This window comes from Thamnophis elegans, chromosome 15, assembly GCF_009769535.1.
Source record: "Thamnophis elegans isolate rThaEle1 chromosome 15, rThaEle1.pri, whole genome shotgun sequence".
Classification (NCBI taxonomy): domain Eukaryota; kingdom Metazoa; phylum Chordata; class Lepidosauria; order Squamata; family Colubridae; genus Thamnophis; species Thamnophis elegans.
Genome location: NC_045555.1, coordinates 11054352 through 11069251, shown reverse-complemented (window position 1 = coordinate 11069251; position 14900 = coordinate 11054352). Strand labels below are relative to the sequence as shown.

The 14900-nt window shown below is 41.1% G+C and overlaps 1 protein-coding gene across 1 annotated transcript in view; it reads right to left on the bottom strand.

Annotated features, from left to right (window-relative positions):
* Positions 1-13638, bottom strand: part of PALD1 (phosphatase domain containing paladin 1) — a 128981-nt gene extending 115343 nt beyond the window's left edge. Inside the window, exon 1 of the mRNA XM_032232026.1 lies at positions 13269-13638. The gene's annotated coding sequence lies outside the window, so the exon portion shown is untranslated. The remainder of the gene's footprint in view (positions 1-13268) is intronic.
* Positions 13639-14900: the final 1262 nt, after the last annotated feature.

Sequence of the window (14900 nt, the reverse complement as noted above, 5' to 3'; positions counted from 1 at the left end):
CCGACCTTTCCGATTGACAAGCTCAGAGTCTTAGCCATTGAGCCACCGTGTCCTGATTGAATTCAATTACAACAACACAAGTTATCCTTAAGGAGAAAAGACAGGGCTCCTCAACATGGAGGAGCTAAGCTTGCCTAATTCAGCATTGTCTCCCTCTCCCAAATCAATGGGGGAGCCAGATTCACTTAACAACTAGGTGATTCACTTAACAATTGCAGCAATTCCCTTAACAATAATGGCAAAAAAATATCATAAAATCAGCATAACTCCTTTAACAAATGTCTTGCTTAGCCAAAGAAATTCTGGTCCAAATTGGGGTCATAAATCAAGGTCTACCTGTATCTGCATTGCCAAAATATAGATTGCTGGAAAACTTGCAATAACTAAAAGGAGAGATAATAATCTACAGTTTCTTCAGGAATATTACATGTTTTAAAGTAGATGTACCATTCAACACTGAATTATTCAGAGAGCCTGCAGTTCAGCAAAACATTCTCTGATTGTCTACACTGAGGAGGACATAAATTTAATTTAGCCTGACAAATTTATCTACAGTAGTTATGTTCCTCATAACTATTAGCAGGTCTACAAGGCTGATTTAATTAGTGCAGGGTTTAAAAAACAAAGAGATACAATAACTCACAGTGGCCCAGATGGTTTTTAACTCTTGTAATATTTCTGTGTCTGAGGAATCCAAGCAATGATTTAGAACTGATGGAATGCTGGCTGAACAAAAGGAGTAAATTATTTTATTTCCTTACGTGAGTGCGGTTTTAAAAAAAAAAGATTCCAAAAATTAGCATCTGCTGATACTGGTGTTAGAAAACATCTCCAAGAATTGCAATCACACTTAGACTTATATACGGCTTCACAGTGCTTTTACAGCCCACTCTAAGCGGTTTACAGGGGCAGCCTTTTGCCCCAATAATCTGGGTCCTCATTTATCTACCTCAGAAGGATGGAAGGCTGAGTCAACCTTGAGCCTGGTGAGATTCAAACTGCCAAATTGCAGGCAGCCGGCAGTTAGCAGAAATATCCTGCAGTACTGCACTCTAACTACTGCGCCACCGTGGCTCCTTGTAACGAACCATTCTTTACAAAAGTTATAAAAATTTAAACAGCCCATAGGCCTCATTTATTAGTAATTACTAGTATTACTAATATTAGAAAAATTAGAATTATGAATGTTTGAATAGCAAATACAGATAGTCCTCATCTTACAACAAGTGAGCCCAAAATTTCTGTTGCTAAGTGGAAGATTTGTTAAGTGAGCTTTGCCTCATTTTTTGACCTTTCTTGCCACAGTTTAAGTGAATCCTTTGTTAAATATGATTGTTAAATGAATCCAGCTTCCCCAGTGACTTTACTTGTCAGAAGGTCACAAAAGGTGACCCCAGGACACGCAACCGTCATAAATAGGAGTCAGTTGCCAAACGTCTGAATTTTGATGAAATGTCCATGACAATAATGGTTTCCTCTTCCTCTTCTCTACTGGTTCGGAACTGGGAGCACGCATGGCGCTTCTGCGAATGCACAGAGCATTCATGATGACATCTGGGTTGGTGGGTGGAGCCTCCCACCACCACTGCTATAGGTTCACCCGAACCAGGGGCAAAACGGCAGAATACCACCTCTGGTCCATGGAGACGTGCAATAGTTAGAAGTTGAAAAATAGGCACAAGTCACTTTTTAGTGCTGTTAAACTATATGAACTGTGGTAGGTCAAGACTACCTCTACATGTTCAACCTGGAATAGGTAAAACCCTGGATGACTTGATTTAAAGCAAATGGTATGGAGTTATTGGATCTATGGCAGACACACACAAAAACAAGATTTGTTCTAAAGAAAACTACTCTTATCTAAAGGGTATATTATTCATGTCGAGATGAAGTAAATTACAGACATTTTTAATCTGTGAGGTTTTGATTTACGTGGGACAAAGGCAATGTTCCATGCGCCTTGAACTTTCACTCCGTTGAAAATATAGCTTCCACTCAAACAAAATTACAATCAGCAAACTATGATATACAATTTTGAAGAACAGCATGGTATATTTTTATCAGATTTATTTTTCCAAACTTCCTCCGTTCTTTCTGCTTCTGCAGTTTGACTGCTTAAAATCAGTAAAATGCATTTTATTTTCCAGATAAAACAATGCAGTAGCTTTTAACAGCAGTCAAGGCTAAAGCACGGAGATAGCAGAACTGACACAATATACAGAGAGACACATAAGTTGGAAGCATAACAATTTGTCCAAGACTCCTTACATTCCTGCCAAGGTTTCGGAGAAATGGGCAGATAGTCCAGAGCCAGGATTTGCTGCTATCTGTACTTTCACTCTCTTTTTGCTTATTTTAATATTTTATTGTTATTCACCCATTTGGTCATCTCATTACAGAGATTTAATCTTTCTTAAGACATAGATTTCTAATGGCACTTGCACCAAAGTAGCTGAGTTTTCATTCTAAGCTTAGAACGTAAAAATTCTGCCAAGTTGGTCCGTTTTCTTCCTAACAATGGCCAGCCAGGTGTTCCTGGGAAGGAAATACAGAAATTCTTTTGTTTGGTGAATACAATAACTCTGCTGGATCAGATCAAGGGCTAAGGATAATACTAAAGAACCTACAGAGAGAGGGACTTACATGAAACAGAAGACACACAAAGAGAGGAACAAATCTGAAAAGTGGAGTCAACTTTTTAAAATACCGTATTTTTCAGAGTATGAGATACTCCAAAGTATAAGACACATCTAGCTTTTGGGGAGAAAAACAAGGGGGGGTGGAATCTGCCTCTGCCTTCCAGCAATTTGCCTCCTTGCAACAACAGCAAATAGTACAGACAATATATGCACTGTTTGTGGTGTTACATTTCAGTCTAAACTTGTACAGATGCTATTAAAATTGATATGGCTTTCTGAAAGTATACATTATTCTCTGCTATTTAAAAGAAGATACAATATCACTGGGCCTCTTCAGATCAAGCATTTATTTTATAAAGTTTCTTCATTTTGTTAAGTTGTCTAGAACAATAATAAAGCAGTCTTGAGAGGAGGAGCCAATGTCGCAATGATATGGACGTGCAGTCTCGATGCTCCGAGACCGCAGCTGATACTTTAGCCACTGGGTGGTCAAATCGGACCGAAACCGTCCTGCAGAGATGGTGAAAAGGAAGAATATGTCTTGCCGATCTCAGGGACATCGCAAAGTCCCTGATCGATCCAAGAGAAGTTCTTCAAGCCATTGCTGATGTAGTTAGGGGGGCTCCAAAACAGAAGGATATGGAAAGAGAAAGTGTTTCCAGCTGGTGAGGAATTTTTACCATTTTAAAAGAGACTGCCTATAAAAAAACTTAGTTAATTTAAATTTAAGAACAGAAGAAATAAGCAGAGGAATTAAGCTTTGAATGGTTTTGGACAATTGGTTATCTTACTTTTTAAATGTTATTTTCATGGATGGAATTTATGCAAGCCTTTTAAACTGAAGTGATTAAGTTTTCTTCTTCTGTTTTCATTCTTATTTTTTGCAACCTATGGACTAAAATTCTCCTTCATTACTGCGTGTGTTTTTCCCTTTTTCTTCTCTATTTCATTCAAGAATTTGACTTTTTTTTAACGTAATAGAAAAAGATACAAAAAACAACAAAGAAAATTGTAACAACAGAAGGAAAGATGACACTGCTACTCAGAGGCTGGAAGTTTGTGTATTGGAAACAAAACACTTTTACTTTCCTCACTGATTATTGTGTCTTATACTCCAAAAAATATGGTAGTAATTCACTAAGGCTCAATTTCATTAAGCATGGCTGTAGTTGACTTTGGGGCCCCGGCCAGGTGTGGCTGACTGGGTGGGCATGGGCAGTTTAATGCCACTTGCCAAATTGCTGGCATGTTTCCTGTTCACACTGGGTAGACCAGGACGTCCCCGCAGGCCAGATCCATCCACATCATGGGTCGAATCTGGCCCGTGAGCCTGAGTTTGACACCCCCGCACTAAGATATAAAAAGGAAAAAAAAGGAATTGGAATATCAGATACAAACAGCAGATCAAAGGCCTGTCTAATCTGGGATCAATCAAGATGTCTGTGATCCTACAAAAGGGGTACAAATCCAATAGCAACTTTCCACATACACTTCTGCAAACAGAGCAATAATAAACGATAATCTCATTCTAGGTAATCTGCCTCAGTCCTTTTCTGAAGCAGGATTGGAGCAATCTAAATTCACATTTTGTTCACTCTCAGTATGAATCTCACCAGATTAACTCAGATTTTTCAACACAGGATGCCTTGAAACACAACAAAAACATACCACGATCCAAGTTTTTTCTCTGTAGTGGTTTGATTGCATGGTACATAGTTATAATACGTAAGCAGTTGAAGAGAAAAAAAATTGAATTTTACCTATATAAATAGGTAAATTTCTAGGTAAAAAAATAGGTATATCATGTAGTTATTTTTTGTTAAAAGATTGCATAGTTCAAATTATTACGTATATATTGACAGTTGGTCACTAGAGTTAATGCTCTACTTACAACATTCATTTAGCGGCCATTAAAAGTTAAATGACACTGAAAAACAGACTTGCAACAAGTTCTCACAATACGATTTTGCAGCATGGTCACATGATCAAATTTTGGTTGCTTGGCAACCAGCATATATTTGTGAGGGTTGCAGCATACTGGGTCATGCAATTGCTATTGGTCACCTTCCCAGCTGACTTCTAACAAGCAAAGTCAATTGGAGGAGCCAGACCCGCTTAATGATCATGTGATTCACTTAACAACTGCAGTGATTTACTTAACCATGGCAAATAAGGCTGGAAAATTGGGCATGACTCACTTAACAACTGCCCTGCTTAGCAATAGAAATTCTGCTCCTAATTTTAGTCATAAATTGAGGAGTACCTGTATAGATCTACCTTGTTCCCCTGAAAATAAGCCCTCCCCTGAAAATAAGCCCTCCCCAAAAATATTGCAACAGAGCAGCAGCCATGAGGTGATCACGCTCGCTGCCTCCTGCACCTCAAAAATAATAAGACCTCCCTGAAAATAAGGCCAAGCGCTTATTTCGGGGGTCAAAAGAAAATAAGACACTGTCTTATTTTTGGGGAAACATGGTAAATAAACCCTAATTGACCAAACAAAAATCTGGTGAATACTCTTTGCACTAAGCTAGTATAGGAATGCACAGCACCGTTTACACTTGTTAACTATGTGCATATCTGATTTGTTCTAATCCAGTGCTATCCACCAATTTCTTCCTATCTCACACTGTGCAGAACTTTGAGAAGAAAATCCCATGTCACCTATGTACATGTCCTTGAGTTTGGAAGAAAAAGTGAGATAGGAGAACTGCACCTAACTTCATTCAAAATATGGGAATAGACATACTGCTTTCCTTAATTTCCTAGGCAAATAAAGGGCAGGACCTTTCCTTATTTGAAAGCACACTTCACCTGCATGCAAAATAACAATTTAGGACAGCAAAAATCTAGGGAGGGGGGGATGAAACTTGTCCTTCAATCCTCCACCTGCTGAGAAATACAAAGGGAAACAAAACAGACAGATTTGATAGTCAATGCATCGAGATACTGTTGTGCCAGACTTTGCATGGACTTAAGCTGTGAATGAACGCTTTCAAGGCACATGAGAGGTTTTGACGAGGAAAACGTAGAACTTCCTGGCAACTTGGTCTAGTGGTTAACACCTGATGGATTATGTCCCTCCAGCTCGTTTTCAACTCTCTGCATCTCCTACATAATTTTCTTTACGGCAATCCATCTCCAATCTGTTCTTTCAGGTCTCCCAATGGTGCCCTCCTTTCCCATCGTAACTGAATCCGTCCCCTTTGCTGCTGGCTGTCCTCTTTCCTTCCACTTTTCCCAGCATTAGAGACTTCTTAAGAGAGCTGGGTCATCACATGTGTCTGAAGTAAGTCATTTATGCCTTGAGTGAAAACACTGGGTTGATTTGTCTGATGATCCATTGGGGTTGGCTGTCTATGGTATTCTTAGGAGCCTTCTCCAAAACCAAAGTTCAGTAGCATCAATACTCTTCCTACCCTGCTTCTTCAAAGCCTCAACTTTTGCTTCCTTGGGGTGTCACCATGGCTTGCTTGACTCTGATCTTTATAGGTATGGACACATCATAGTAGTTTAGTATCTTTTCAAGGTCTTCATAGCTACTCTAACAAGTGCAACTCTGAGACATATTTCTTGGCTGCATGTTGCTTTCCACTTGTTGATCCTAAAAGGAAAAAGCTGTCTATCACCTTGATGTCTTCATTGAAAGATAAACCTCTCACATTGCTTCTTAAATGATCCTTAATAATCCAGAATCTATAAAGGAACAATTGGCAACAGCTTTGAGGTTAAAACTGAACTCCGCTCCTCTGCTACATTAATGGCAATAGCACTTAGACTTATATATCGCTTTACAGTGCTTTACAGCCCTCTCTAATTGGTTTTCAGTCAGCATATTGCCCCCAACAATCTGGGTCCTCATTTTACCCACCTCGGAAATATGAAAGGCTGAGTCAACCTTGTCACACAGTTTGTTTAATAAAGGCCCAGTGAATTTATTCCACTAGCTTTGCTAAGCCAAAATCCAACAAACTACACATGACTCAGGGTGATGTGTGAATGCAGCTTGTAAACATGCTAAGGAAGAAAATACACCCCTGAACTGCCCATTCCCACCACAGCAGGAAAAGGAGGATCAGTCAATTTCTCCTCCTTAAAACCAGCCCCAAGAATGTGCTTAGATCCTTTTCAAAGGCTTTTTGAAAACACATCACGTCCTGTGGCTCAATACTACCACGATCAAATACAGAAGCTTCGGGATACAGGGTGGACTTTGATGTATTCTTAATTTTTTGAAATGGTTTGTCTTCAGGTATACACCGATCACCATATACATATACTAAACCCCCTGAGGTTTGTATTCAGTGTAGAAAACAAAGCTGAACTCTGGAAGGTCTCAAGGCCACCATATCTCCTCCTGTTATTGAGGTCATTCTCACCATTTTCTAAAAAGTACAATTTGCCATAATGGGGAATTTATGAAGCTCAGGAATTAAATTGCTGGGTTTTTGGAGTTCTACAATTTGTAGAGGGGAGAATGGAGCAAGATAGTCAGCAATAGTGTCTACAATAGGTATTCGCATTAACCTCGATGCAGAAGTAGAATCATACTGTAATTGATTGATGATGATAGAAGATAGATAGAAGACAGAAGATGGATGACGGACGGGTGGATATATGGATATAGAGCAGTGATGGCGAAACTTTTCAGCACCAAGTGCCCAAACCGAAACAAGCGTGCACACGAGTGCACTGGAGTGCCAGAAATCCAAAGAACAGCTGGCTGGCATGTGCATGCCTCTTTTTTGGCTGTTTTGGGGGGGGGGGGTTCGGGCTGTTTTTGGCATGAAAAACAGCCCGAAAGCACTCTCAAAATGGCCCTGGAAGCAGCCTGGTTTTTAAAACATTTTTCAGGCCACTTTCAGGCTGTTTTCTGGTGCTCTGTTGCCCACGAAGACCAGCTGGCCGGCGTGCCGGAAACCAGAAGAGCAGCTGGCGATGGTGCAAGTGGCCATAGAGAGGGCTCTGCATGCCACCTCTGGCACACATTCCATAGGTTCACCATCATGGATATAGAGAGATGAAGATAGAGACATAGAGATAGAAAAAGAGAGATAGACAGGCAGATGTTTTATTAGATAAATCGATCATATCAAATCTATAAAACTGATACAAAAATACAAAGAAATATAAAGGAAACAATAGGACATGCTTATAATAAATTGTCTTCGTGACTTCTTAGCTAAGATCAAGTCTAGTATAGGATTCCGAAAAACACTCAATGAATCACGTAAGCTAAGCCTCAATGTCACCATCTATGGCTTATCTCAAGGCTCAACTTGGCAACGTGTAAACCAACTCTCTTTTTACTGGGCGACTCCAGATGGGCTAGACTTGAATTCACATAGTGCCCAAACACAATGAAAAGACCTGAAATTCCCACCACCGACTCTTCCAAGCTGGTCTTCCATGTCTCCAGATGTATCTGTCAGCTGAGAAAGTCTTGAGCTTGATTGCCAATGTGCAGTTGTTACCCATTTGTTAAAGGCTTTCCAGATGTCACACCAGCCCAATGATGAAGCCAGATTTAGTCAATGACACGAGGATTGGATATCACACCATGACTGCTGGGTTGCTGCTGGAGTCAAGAGGAATCCCATCCATTTCACATATTTTTCACATTTGAACCAGTGCACACAAATTAATCTCAGCATTTCACCAATATACCTTCCCCCAACTCCCTGTGAGGTTTCCCATTCTCACTGCTTAAACAAGAGCTTCTATTGTAATAAAACTTGAGCATCCGTGGCCTAATGCCAACATCCCATGAAGCAGACATTATCATTCAGCAGGAAGACACATTTTTAAATCCTGGATAGAGATAGCAGAAGATGATACTTACACAAATCCTTACCCATCATTTTGCCATCTTCTTCTTCCCCAGGTTTTATCTCTTATTGCTCAAATATTATACACAGTACATCATGTTCAGAAATGTTTGAGAGTTGGGGTGGTAATTTATATGTTAGAGGGAAGAGCACAGATTCAAGAAGATCTAAGGATGATCATAGGATGAAAGGAACAGGATGTGATTAAACGGATTGAAATGTAACATTTTATACCTGGGAAGGATATACAGAATGAAGATCCAAGCATAGGAAAACATGGCTTAGCAGTAATACTTGTCAGTGAGATCAGAATGTCCTCGTGAAACACATAAGCCATCAGCATGAGGCAGGTGAGGTAACAGAAATACTCAGTCTAGATCAGTGTTTCTTACCTTCATCCATGTTAAGATAAAGGTAAAGGTTTCCCTCGCACATATGCGCTAGTCGTTCATGACTCTAGTGGGCGATGCTCATCTCGTTTCAAAGCCGAAGAGCCAGCGCTGTCTGAAGACGTCACCATGGTCATGTGGCTGGCATGATTAAATGTCAAAGGTGCACAGAACGCTGTTACCTTCCCACCAAAGGTGGTCCCTATTTTTCTACTTGCATTTTTACATGTTTTCGAACTGCTACGTTGGCAGAAGCTGGGACAAGTAACTGGGACAGCTCACTCTGTTATGCAGCATTAGGAATTCGAACCACTGAACTGCCGACCTTCTGATCGACAAGCTCAACGTCTTAGCCACTGAGCCACCGCATTAAGATGGTGGATGTCAAATCCCTGAATTCCCTAGCTATCATGTTGGCTGGTGAATTCTGGGAGTTGAAGGCCACTCATCTTAACATTGCCAAGGTTAAGAAACATTAATCTAGATCATGAAGAAGGGACTGTCCACTCAATTCTGTCCTGATAGACCCCCATTTGGAATAGATCATGTCCAGTTCTGGGCATCACCATTCCAAAAGGACAGTGCCCGGCCTAAGCCAGGGACAAGACCACTCAGGATCCCACTGCATCCAATCTTTTATTTGCTTAGATCCAATGGAGAGAATCTTGCCAAACTAAAGTTATAACAGTCTAACTCTCTAGATATATCTTAAGGTATTCTAGGTTGTGGTTGCCCTGAAACTCTTTCCTTCTCTTGCATACAGTGATTGGATAATGTTAAAGATATGCCTTAATGTATGGAATCGCACAACAGTGGAACAAACTTTGTAATTTTGCTTTTATTAAAATTATGAATGCACTTCATGCTGCTCTCACCAACACCGGTTAGTTAAAGAAAAAAAATACAAGCTCCTACCTGAAGCAAAGAATTAGTTCATATACAATCTATTACATTTGGTGTACTATTACTATATTGGTTGGTACTACTGCAATTAAATAAAATTAATTTTTTTAAAAAGCCGTAGCATTCATGCCAACCACATGACCATGGAGATTTCTTTGGACAGCGCTGGCTCTTCGGCTTTGAAACAGAGATGAGCACCACCCCCTAGAGTCAGCAACGACTAGCACATATGGATGAGGGGAATCTTTACCTTTACCTATAGCATTCATCTTGATCAATCATGAAATCTTGATGCCCATACTGAAAATAGTATAGAGGAACAGAGTTGGAAGGGACCTTGTAAGTCATCCAGTCCAACCCCGTTCAAGCAGGTGACCCTAATTTGCTTAATCTGGGCTTCACTCTGGGTAACTGTGTTGTCAAAAGATACCCTCTCTGCTCCTGCTGCTTCCTATGCCATCACAGACCATGATAATTGGAGTGATGCAGGGGAGGATTATCAAGATGGTGAGGGGTCTGAAAATGAAGCCCTAGGAAACAGTTAAAGGAACTGAGTAAGTTTATCCTTCAGAAAATATTAACTGAAGGAAGATGTGATGGCAATCTTCAGATATGTGAAGGGCTGCCAAATAGAAGAGGAAGTGGACATATTGTCTATTGCCCTAGAAAACCAGAACCAGAACAACACCTTAAAACTCATAATAGCAGATTCAGGCTAGAAAGAATTTCCTAATGATTGAGCAGGAGCAGCCTTCCCCGGTGACCAGACAGGAAACACAACCAGATGAGCTAATTCTACTTTATTGTATGGCTACTTTAAAAGTCTGATAGGACAAATCTTTGGTGTCTCTTTTGTATCCTGAGAAGGTTTCTTCTCTGACTCTCTTCCCATTACACGGTGGCAAAATATGCCCTATCTTATCTGACCATTCTCTAAGCACCATCTCTTCTTCCCCGCACACCCGCATGTGTCCCAAGATCATCAACACATATCATTATAGGCAGGCATACAGTATAAAGTGGCAAACTCTTCTTTACAGAGACATTCAGAGATTGAATGGCTACCTGCCAGAAATGCTCTAGCATAGGGGTGTCAAACTCAAAGCCTGGGGGCTGGATCCGACCCATGGGGTGTTTAGATCTGGTCCACAGGACCAACCTAGAAACAACCAAGGCCCACAGTGCCTCTGCCAGTGAAAAGGGAGCTCGAGAGGGCTGTGGGCAGCCCTCCCCACCTCTGTTTTTGCTGGCAGAGGGTTTCAGGAGGCCATCACAGCCGAAAATGGAGCTTGCAAGTGCCAAAGGCAGTTCTCCCAAGCTCCGTTTTCACTGGCAGTGGGTTGCAGGAAGCCATCAGTCGAAAAGGGAGCTCAGGAGTCCGTTTTTTCTGGCACAGCACTTGGGCCACCACAGGTACCCCCGACATAAGTGACATCAAGCTGGCCACGCCCCCTGGCCACGCCCCCCTGCCCCCCCCCAAAATCAAACACAATCTTGATGTAGCCCTCAATGAAATTGAGTTTGACATCCCTGCTCTAGCAGAACCTGTGCTGAATAGGGAGTTGAACTAGATCAGGGGTCCACAACTCATGAGCTATAGCCCACTACTGACCTGGCCACACAAGCGATGGGCAAGCAAGCGTGAACAGCTCCACTTATGTGACCAGTAGGCGCTCGCACTTGCTCGTGACTGCTGTTCACACAAAACCATCCTCTCCTCCTCTCCCCGCCAAGCTACCGAGCCGGGAAAGTTGTAGTCTGTTGGACTAGATGACTTCTAATGTCATTTCTTATTCCATTATTCTGTGTACTCCATTCTCAGCATCATGAAATTCTATGGTACATTACTTGAGCCTGCCCCATGTGGGATTCTTCTTGCCTATCAGGGAAATAAAACTGAATGCTGGGTGGGAGTGAGGAGACCCAAGCTACCTATGGCAGGTTGTAGTCAGGTCATTCAAACACCACTACCACCACCACATACACTTTGCCAAATATTCCTTTTATCTCACGAAGAAAGGCGGTAAACCACTTTAAACAATGCAAGCATTTGTAGAAATATGACCATTTTGTTCCACTGGCAAAGCAGGCTCTAGCCCAGTGGTGAAATTCAATTTTATTTACTACTGGTTCTGTGGGCGTGTTGTGATTTGATGGGCATGGTTTGGTGGGCATGGCAGGTGAAGGATACTGCAAAATCTCCATTCCCACACCCCTCTGGGACCAGCCAGAGGTGGCATTTGCCGATTCTCCGAACTACTCAAAATTTCTGCTGCCTATTCTCCAGAACCTGTTCTGAATCTGGTGGATTTCACCCCTGCTCTAGCCTACAAAAAGTTATGGCATAATATGCTGCTTTCTTATAACAGAGGAATCCATCATTCTCCATTGCAAAAAACACAGGTCAACATAAAACTCTGTGGCATACTCCTTGTGGTGTCTTCCCAAGCCACACAGAACAGGCTTCTCACTTCATCCATTGGTGTTTTACTCTGGGAATTCCAGCCAAAACAGCATTTCTTAAAATATTTCTCAAAATGTCACAGAAGGCATTTTTCTCTCCACCCTTATCACCACAAAGGGAACTCACTTTTTTCCTCTGTGCTTTTTTTTAACTTTAGCTTTTTCTTTGCTACTGGACTGTATGATGTTTTGATAACTAGTTTAGAACGCTCTTCAGATGTGTTTGCCAGAGAAAGCTGGAAATTTTCCTAATCTGGCAAGAAAAGAATTTATTTATTTTTTAAAAAAACAAGAAGGCACAAATCCAATCCATTTGGAAATGCATAGTCCTGGGATCAGGATTCATTTCCAATCAACGTCATTAAATTCCGGGTGCAAATCTACTTCATCCAGTCAGTGTGGATAACATAAATCATCTCTTTGGCTGTTTTTCCACTACCCTAAATTCTAAGCTTCAATAATCAAAATAAAGTACATTCTGACTGAGAAACTCTGTCCTATCTAAAAATACATCATGACCCCATCAGCCACAATAGATACAATGATCTCTTTAAGACACGGAACAAATTCTGTATGTAAACATGCTTTCTTTAACTTTCCAAAGTATATCAATGTTTCCCTGACATCTCATAATCTGCCAGAGTGTGAGGAATTGTGGCAATTATTACATGCTCCTGCAGCACATACATGAAAATGCAACTTTCCTGCACCCGTGTAGTTTTACTATGGCCATAAAATGAAGAAGAGATTAGATTCTCAGCATTTAGAGAACAAGCAACAAGTGAGATTATCAAAAAAAAAATTTACAAAATTCTATAAGGGTAAACAATATTTTATAGTGCTTGGACATCTTGATGTTTATAACCTGCTAAAAACATCCCCCAGCCCAGCCCCAAAACAACTTTTGAAGACAGCCAGAGAAACTAGCAGCAAGAAAAATCTATTTTCCAATCCCACCAGATTTTTAAGACTCCAGAATTAAGGCTATATAACATTATAATTGAAGAAAACAGAAAAGTGGGGGGGGGGGAGTCCACACAATATACCTGATTTTTAGCTGCCAGGGAGAACATCCAATTTCCTCTCTTTGCAATGAGGAATTTAAAAAAGGAAAACAAACCAGCTGACTCAAAGTAAAGGCACCCAATCTTTCCAGAAGAGCTTTCAAAGAGATTCCTGTTCTCTCTCCAGATTCTCAAGAGGTTCCTTCAAAGTTGGCCATGGTTGATCCTCTCTGGTGGTGAAGCAGTTAAGCCCATCCTTGGGGACTGCGGGAGGAATGCCAGCCACCGATGAAGCGGAGACTGTAGCACTTTGTTTTCCAGAGATCAAATTCTAGCCAATGCCAATTAAAACAAGACTAGCGGAGAGCGACTGGAGCTGACCCTCTCCCTGGGCAAGAACAGCTTCCTCGACCATCTGTGGGCTGGAGCATGTGAGAGACAGCTCAGCTCGGGGACTTTTCTGCCAATGAAAAGCTGGGAGATTCCTGGCAACAGAAGCCACAGGCACTCAGCCGCCAAGTGAGGGGGATTTCGAAGGCAGGACTCTCTTCTTCATTCGTCAGGAAGGCGCTTTAAGAAAGCCTCTAGTGCAGCATCTCTCAAGCTTGGCAAGTTGGAAACGGGAGGACTTCAACTCCCAGAATTCCCCAGCCAGCCTGGGATTTGCAGTCCACCTGTCAACCTGCCAGAAACAGGACTGTAGAGCAGCAAGAATACTCTACACACAAAAATTGAAGGATACTTTGACTCAGGAGTGAAATTCACCCGTTTTTGACAGGTTCTGGAGAACCAGTAGTGGACATTTTGAGTAGTTTGGCGAACCAGCAAATACCACCTCTGACTGGCCTCCCTTTTCTCTGCCTCCCGAGTCCCAGCTGATAGGGAGGAAATGGGGATTTTGCAGTAACTTTCCACTGGAGTGGGGAGGGAATGGGGATTTTGTAGTATCCTTCCCCTGCCACACCCACCAAGCCACACCCACAGAACCCGTAGCAAAAAAAAAAATCACCATTGCTTTGATTCCCACCACGGACGAATAGCTGTAAAAAAGGGATGGGAGTTATCAGAGATGGCTAAATTGACAAGCTTTGATTAAAGGAAAGAATGCCATTAATTTTGTGTTTGTTTGGAAACTGCTTTTGGACTTTGTGCTTGAGGTGGGAAAAATGAAACTTTAATTTAGGTGTTGCTGATTAGATAGGTTTGTTGTTATAGAAATGGCAAGTATATATTATTTTATAAAAGTAAAAAGTCATTCCCTTATTCTATTGCTCCAAAAGGAATCATGTCAATGCTCCCCCCTCCTTTACTCTACACTTTTTTCTTTCCTCTTTTCCTCCCCTATTTCCCATTATCTTTATTTTCCTTTGCATTTCTGTATTTTATATTTTGATAAACTAAAAAATATATTTACTTTGAAAAGAGAAACACAGCTCTCTCTAGCATCTAGTTGCCAGTAAGCATCTGCAAGAACCTTAAAAAAAAAAAAGGTTACTGTAACAAAAGCAGATAGTTTCTAAATAGCTCCTTTCTACCATCATCCACTTCTTACCTTTAATGTTAATTTCTTCCGAAAGAGAGGGAGGGGTATCAGCATTTCCCAAAATTGAAGGGAAGGAAAGACAAGTCATTGGAAATGAATCCTCTTGGGACTTCTCAAATAAAATCCTAAAA